This window comes from Macrotis lagotis, chromosome X (assembly GCF_037893015.1).
Source record: "Macrotis lagotis isolate mMagLag1 chromosome X, bilby.v1.9.chrom.fasta, whole genome shotgun sequence".
Classification (NCBI taxonomy): Eukaryota; Metazoa; Chordata; class Mammalia; order Peramelemorphia; family Peramelidae; genus Macrotis; species Macrotis lagotis.
In genome coordinates, this window is record NC_133666.1 from 22,610,936 (window position 1) to 22,619,182 (window position 8,247).

Here is an 8,247-nt window from a genome sequence, read left to right on the forward strand (position 1 = left end):
ACTATCAGCAACTATAATATGTAATAGGGATAAAATAGCTGCATTTCCAGTAATATAGGGGACGAAATAAGGATGCCCATTATCAGCACTATCATAAAATATAGTATGTGGAAACAAAACTTTCACTCTTTGTAAATGATAAAATAGTATACTAGAAAATGCCAGGAAATCAACTAAAAACATACTTGACACAATTGACAACTTTAGCAAAGTAACAGGATGTAAAATAAACACATATACATCATCATCTTTTCTTTATATGACCAATAAAGTACAAGAGAAAGAAACAGAAACATAAATTCCATTTAAAGTAACTGTAGATAACAAAATACTTGGGAATCTAAGAAACTATATGAACAAAATTACAAAACACTTTTCATACAAATAAAAGTCAGATCTCAACAATTGGAAAAATCTTATTTGCTCATGGGGAGACTGAGCTAATAATATAAAAAATGACAATTCTATCTAAATTAAATTACTTATTCAGTGCTATACCAATCAAAGGACTATAAAACTATCTGACAAGTACAAAAACTAGTAACAAAATTCATTTAGAGTAACAAAAATTCATGAATATCAAGGGAATTAATCAAAAAACTGCAAAGGAAGGTGGCCTAGCTGTACTATATATAAAACTATATTATAAAGGGATATTCATCAAAACTGTCTGGTACTGGCTAAGAAATCGAGAAGTAGATCAGTGGAATAGATTAGGTAAAACAGAAATAGTAATAAAGGACTTTAGTAATCACTCTAGCTTCTGGGATAAGAACTCACTATTTGACAAAAAATTCTGGGAAAAATGGAGAATAACATGACAAAAATTAGGCCTAGACTCACAGGATTTAGACACAAAGGGTAATTTACACACAAAGGGCAAATTAGGAGAAAAAGAAATAGTCCATCTTTTGAATCTATGGAGAGGGGAGGAATTTATGTCCAAAGAAGAGATAGAAAACATTATAAATTGCAAAATGAATGCTTTTCACTACATTAAAAAGGTTTTGCATAAATAAATCCAAAACAGCTAAGATTAGAAGCAATGCAGAAAGCTGGGAAACAATTTTCACAACTGGTGTTTCTGGTAAAGGCCTCATTTCTAAAATATATAGAGAATTGAGTCCAATTTATAATAATACAAGTCATTCCCCAAGTGATTCATTGTCAAATGATATATACAGGCAGTTTTTGTTTTATTCATTCATTCATTCATTCCTTCATTCATTTATGGATGGAGGGGATTTGCAAGGCAGTGGGGTTAAATGACTTATCCAAGATCAGACAGCTAGGTAATTATTTAGAGGCTGGATTTTAACACAGGTTCTCCTGACTCTAGGGCCGGTGCTCTATTCCACTGCGCCACCTAGTAAACCCTACAGGCAGTTTTTAGACAAAGAAATTAAAGATGTTTATAATCATATGAAAAATGCCCCAAATCATTATTGATTAGATAATTGCAAATTAAAGCAACTCTGATGTACTACCTCACATGTATCAGATTAGCTAAAATGAAAAAAGGAAAATGATCAATGTTGGAAAGGACATGGGAAAATATGGAGAAGAATATACTGTTGGTAGAGTTCTAAACTGATCCAACTGCTTTGGAGAACAATTAAGAACTATGTCCAAGGACAATAAAACTGTGCATAAGCTTTGATACAGCAATACCACTACTAGGTCTATGTTCCAAAAAGGTCTTCAAAAAGGGGGGAAAACCCAAATGTACAAAAAACATATTTTAGCAGTTCTTTTTGCAGGGGCAAAGAACTGGAAATTAAGGGAGTGCTCATCAATGACTGGAGGATGACTAAACAAGTTATGATAAATGAATATTCTGGAGTATTATTCTGTGAGAAATCATGTCTAGCCAGATTTAGAAAAGCTTAGAAAGACCTATATGAACTGATGCTGAGTGAGGTGAGCAGAACCAGGAGAACACTGTGCACATTAATAGCAATACTGTGAGATGATCAACTATGATGGATGAAGGTCCTCTTAAGAATTCACTGATCAAGTCCTGAGAGACTTATTATAGAAAATACCATCCACATTCAGAGAAATATAGACCTATTTAAAGATCAGGGGCTGGTGGAAGCAGACTGGAAGTTGCAGCTTTTTCTGTGGTCCAGCAAAGAGTTATTTTTACATTCTAAAATAATTTTTAATTTTTTAAAATGTAGAAAAATCCACTTTGAGGGTTGATTTAAAAACAGGTGACACAGTATATTTGGTCCATTTTTGAGCCCCACCTGTTGGATTTCTTTCCCCAGAAAGTATGAGAATCACACATGGCCCAAGGGAAAGGGGAGAAATAAGTACACAGGCATACTTAAGAATCCTATGCCACCCCTCATCCAGTAAACCGTCATTATGCTAAATAGATAGATTTCCCCCCAGCTGATAGGTAGATGCTTTGAAATTTAGAAACTGAGTATCATATGTGTGGAGCAATAGTACTGGAAGAGACTATGTAGGTCATCTAGGCAATGCTTTTGTGTTATAGATGAGAAGTAGAGATCCCAAGATGTTGGGTGATTTGCCTGAAGTCAAATGCTCAAAAGTGTCAGAGTGGTACATGGAAAGTGAAGTTAATGTCTTATGACTGTCACTGAGGTGTCATGTCAATATCAATATTAATATCAATAAATATCTGTTAAGCATATACCATACCCAAGATGATTTGTTAAGCACTGTACATACGAAAAGAGGCAAAAGATAGTCCCTCTCTTCAAGGAGTTTCTAAAGTAAAGGATAAATAGTTCAGGACTCTTTCCAAAATACTATCTCACATTGTACAAATGAATTCCAAAAGAAAAAGAAAAAAGAAAAAAAGAAAAAAAAAAGATTTGTTGAGAAATAGTGATGGCCGGCATTTATGTGGCAATCGAAAGTTTGCAAAGCATTTTTGATACTAGTTTCCTTTGATCTTCGGGAAAATCCTGTACTTTCACACATCTGTCTGAGGACCAGGTGCCCTTCCAGAATAGGCTCATTACTTCTAATCTCATCACCATGCTGCTATGTCAAGCCTTGGATTTCACTTTCCTCAGTCTCTTCAGTCTCTGGGAGGGTGAAACACCAAACTCCTCCTAAACGCTTCCTTCAGAGGGAGTAGAAATTGGATCTTCAGCTCATTCTTGACTGGTTTCAACTCCACAGAACTAGATTGATTCTCTAGGGCCACATACCCCGCTGGTATCTCTACCCCTGACCCACCTCTCCCTTTACAGTTTTCATTTGCCTGGCATTTTACCCCACTGGATAGTAATCTCCTTGATTGCAGGAACTAGATCTTTTTCTTATTTTTATCCCCAATTCTTGGCACAATGTCTGGCACAGAGTAGAAGTTTAATAAAATGTTTATTATTATTATTATTATTATTATTGAATTTTGCAGATGAGGATATTGAGATCCAGAATTCAAGTGACTTGCCCAAGGTCACACAGCTAGTATCTGAAGAAGCATTGAAACTCAGGTCTCTGCCAATTCCAAGTCCAGAATTCTTTCCCCTCTGCATAAGAGCCCCTTAAAGTGACCCATGTTGAATACAGAAAAGTTCTCTTACCTATGCTCCTTTATTTTCTTCAAACAAAAGGAATCAAACAGACACTGAGTTTGTCTAGTAATGCTAATATGAAAAGTAACTTAGCTAAACTCTCTGTAATGGGAGCTAATATTTCTCCAATGCTTTAGCAGAGTGATGATTATGAAGAAGATGAAAGAGAAGAAGCAGCAGCAACAGCAGGAGGAGGAGGAGGAAGAACATGATGATGATGTTGATGATGATATAGCAAAGTTCTCTTACCTCTGCTCCTTTATTTTCTTCAAACAAAAGCATTCAGGAAGACACCAAGTTTGTTTAGAAGTCCCAACATGAAAGACAACTTTCCAAAGAGCCTGAACTACTCTTCATGACAAAAATCCCTCCTTGGACTTTTTCACTGTCTGTCATGTGAGCTAATATTTCTTCATTATTTTAGAAGCATGAAGAGGAGAAGGAAAACAATGAGGAGAAGGAGGAAGAGGAGGGTGATGATGGTGATGATGATGGTGGAATTTACAAAGTGATTTAAGGTCTGCAAAAATAGTATTTTATAAAATTTCTTTGCAAATATTATTTTATCAGATCCTTAAAGCAATTGTGAGAGGTAGGGGCTATTATTATTCCCATGGGACAGAAGAAGAAACTGAGGCAGGCAGCAATTAAATTACTTGCCCAAGATCACACAACTAGTAAATGACTAAGGCAGTATTTGAACATAAACCTTCTTAATCACTACAATTCCAACACTATTTCCAATGGGTTAACAATATGCTTAGATATCTAGGTAAACACTGGTTAAATCATCAGAATCAAGGTTATACTTTCCTTTGGTTATCAAGAACATTTGATTTATGCATATAAGCATCCCTACTTTCCGATATGACCAAATGTCAAGCATTTTGAAGAAAGGAAAGTAACTGTAGTTCTTAAAGTCATCCAGAAGAATCTACCAGCATTCTGGTTCAGAGGCAGGATAAGAAAGACCCTTTTGACCCCCTTAGTGCAAGAATAATCCTTTTCCCTAACCAGGACTGTGAACTGTGGGGTAACTGATAACCTTAGTAACATTCCCACTCATCATCTCTGCTTTGCCTCAGGAAACCTCCTCTGAAAGACATGTTTGACAGCCCAAGTATATGGCTCAGTTGCAGAAGGTCTAGGACTCTGTCCTTTCAAAAGGAGGAGGGAAAGTTGGGGACTGCGATTTTTCATTCACAGTAACATTTTCTAACTCTTTCAAAAGGTTGTCATGTGACTTTTATTGTAGTTTATTTTATTTCTATTTTCATTTGTTCTTTTATGTCCACCAAGCTCAGCCACTAGCACTGCCTAGTCCAGGTTTCTCCCATGCCTAAGGACAAGGCTGTCCAGTAACAATCCAAAGACTAGTTAGTTCAGTAGTCAATGATCACTGAGAAGGAGGATGCTTTGGGCTCTGTAAATAGGGGTGGAATATGGTAGGATTAACAACTAAAGCATACAGGCTAGGCTAATCTCCTAACTTGCTCCCCACCAAGAAAAATCTAATGAATTCTTCTTGAGACTTAATTGGTCCAGGGAACTAAGGTCTGAAGTTGAATATATTTTCAGGTTGTATAAGTAAAAAAGAATGAGCAACTGGATATTCCTTAGGCTCAATGCACTCAGCTGACCACAAAGGGTCAAGGGCAAATGCAGAGGTAGGGAAGATATTTCTAACTCAATCAATGATTTGTCTTCATAGAGTATCTTTCCCAGGGTGTTGTTAAATTAAGCGTCTTTTGCTAAAGGTTAAATGAGCTAAAATTTCTCATTCCATACCAATCCCATGCCTAAACCACTAGATTGACCTGAGTCAGGTCTGGCCCAGAACATCCCATATAACTTTTCTCAGTTTCCTGACATGGGGGGAAGGAAGGAAGATATTAGATACCCTGGCACTGTGTAGATTCCAATGGAATATGGGATATATTTACCAAATACCCACCTTGTTCTTGCTCCCTGACTAGATCATCTACTTTTATATTCATGCATTTATTTGATATCGTTTACATTGCTTCCCTTCACTGGTTGCAGCCTCCTTATAACTACCAAGAATCACTACAGTGACTTTGGGGTAACTGATACCTTGAATTCTTCAGAGATCACGCTATTTATTTTCTACTCCCCAGACATTTAGTAACATAAAAAAAGAGTACTGATGTTAAAATGAGGAGCCTTTGTTTCAGGGAGAAACAAAATCACTAAAAGCACTGGGTAATTCCCCCAATCCAAAGCAACCTCATCTCTAGTTCTGGCCCATTTCATTATTTATATACAGTGTCTGTCCAAGATATATGTATTTGTGGACCAGCTCTATAACCTGTCCATCCAACTACATATCATAATCTGGGCATCAGGCTATCCATATTCACTTGACTTTTCTTATCTGAATGCTTAAGGTGAACTCTTGAAATACTTATGGATTGCATTTAAAAGACTCTTTAATGCATGATGTCATTCACAAACAGGAGCAGCTGGAGGACCTCACCATCTGTAGAGAATTCCTCTGCTATTTGTACTCTACATTGGCCATCCTCCATGATGGCAGATGTCACCCTGCATTATGCCTCAATTGATATTCACAATCACAGGGTTGTCAAACAAAGATATCTCTGTTGTTGCATCTTGATTTTAATATGTACAGAAGGCAAAGCTGTTTTGCAGGAGAGTCATTATGGTGGCCTTCTACTTGCCCAAATCAAATGATTTTTATATTCAACAGAAGACCATGGCATTGGGATCCTGTGTCACCTAAACCTTTCAATCACGTGTGAGACTCAAAATATGAGGTCTATGGTATATTATATGGGAAAGCCTGACAATTTCCTTCTTATACCTTCCTTAAGGATGTCCTAAATAATACATGCTATAAGTTGTTCTCTTATTTTGTACATAAGAGAAACATACGGTCATCAGTTCTTTCCCAGTAACCGCTTGTTTTTTGGTGGTACTAAATCATTATATTTCAAAACATTTTCTTTCCTTGATGATAAAATGAAGGGATTACTAGATAATCTCTAAGTCCTTTTCAGCTCCAAATCCAACATTTCTTATGATCTTTTTATTGGGTGCTCATATACACAAAGGCACTATTCTATGAGTCATAGAGGATATAAGGATGAATAAGGCAGGTCTGTACACATGGAACTTTATCAGATAGTAAAGGACAGTAGCATATGAACAAATTGTTACAATATAAGGAAGAAGATGATAAATGCTATATGAATGGTACAAAAGAAGAATTAGATGAGTTTAAAGGAAGAAGAAATTGCTCCTGGGACTTGAAAGAGAAGGAGAATTTGAACTGGCAGAGATGTCAGGGGAAACATCCCATAGGCAAGAGAAATATAGAAGCAAAGACAACCCACAGAGTGATGGACACGTGGTCTGGTGCCATAAGTATATATTGGAGAGACTTGATTCATTGATTTTTATAGGCCTATATCTGGTTTTCCATGATTATTCACACAGCAAATTTAAGTCTCAAGAAGAGATAAATAAATGACTGTTGGATTTTTTCATATCTGTGTTTTTATCGCAAGGTTTCATTCACCCTGACTTCCTTTTAGAATCAGGAAGGTTCTTTTTCCCCACTTGAGGAAGTTATAGGCAAGTTACAGGAAGTAAGCCTATTCCCTTCTATTGATGCTGCAAACATTTCATCTATTCAAATAAATTGCAGAGCAAACTCACTTGATCTGAACATGGTGAATATTCTATCTGTTCCACACTCTCCATGCAACTTGGGGATCTCCATTTCACTTATTTCCTTCTTATTTCTAAAATAGTTATGTAAGTATGTCTTTCACTAAAGATTTAATTAAAAAAAAGAAAAGGGGGCAGCTCAGTGGTGAAGTGGATAAAGCATGGACCCTGGAGTCAGGAGAACCTGAGTTCAAATTCAGCCTCAGATACTACTTACTTAGCTGTGGGACCTTGGGCAAGTCACTTAACTCTACTGCCTTGCAAAAAAATGAAATGAAATGAAATGAAATTTTTAAAAAGGAAAAGAGAAAGAAAAAAAAGATCTATGTGGTAGGGGCTAGGCAGAGTACCACATTTGCAACATTTTCCCCCTTCTGGTTATTCTGTGGCAAACATTCCCTACAGGTGTCCTGATGCTGAATTTTAGCCACTGTTGGTGTTCCTTGCACCAGCAAAGTTTCTAAACCTACCACACCTTAAAGTGATACTTTGGGGGCGGCTTTTTGTGGCCAAAAATTCATTATCTTTTGATCAGTTTTCTGTTGAGGAACCAAGAAATCCTAATATCTCTAACTCAGGGGGAATCCCTTCATGGAGAACAAGCATAATGTACAGAATACAGTTATCCTTGGCACTAGACAGGCCTGGGCTTAAATCCTGCTTCTGATACTATTGGTTGTGTGACTTTGGACAAGTCACTTCAACTCTGTAGGGTTCTGGGCAAACTCTGAGAACAGAAAGTGAAAATAAGGCTCTGAGCTGAAGAGAAAGAGAGAGAGAGAGAGAGAGAGAGAGAGAGAGAGAGAGAGAGAGAGAGAGAGAGAGAATGAGAATGAGAATGAGAATGAGAATGAGAATGAGAATGAGAATGAGAATGAGAATGAGAATGAGAATGAGAATGAGAATGTTTATTTGTCTGGAAGTTGCCAACATGGATGAAATCACAGGTCTTGTCCCTATCTCTAATGTTTCA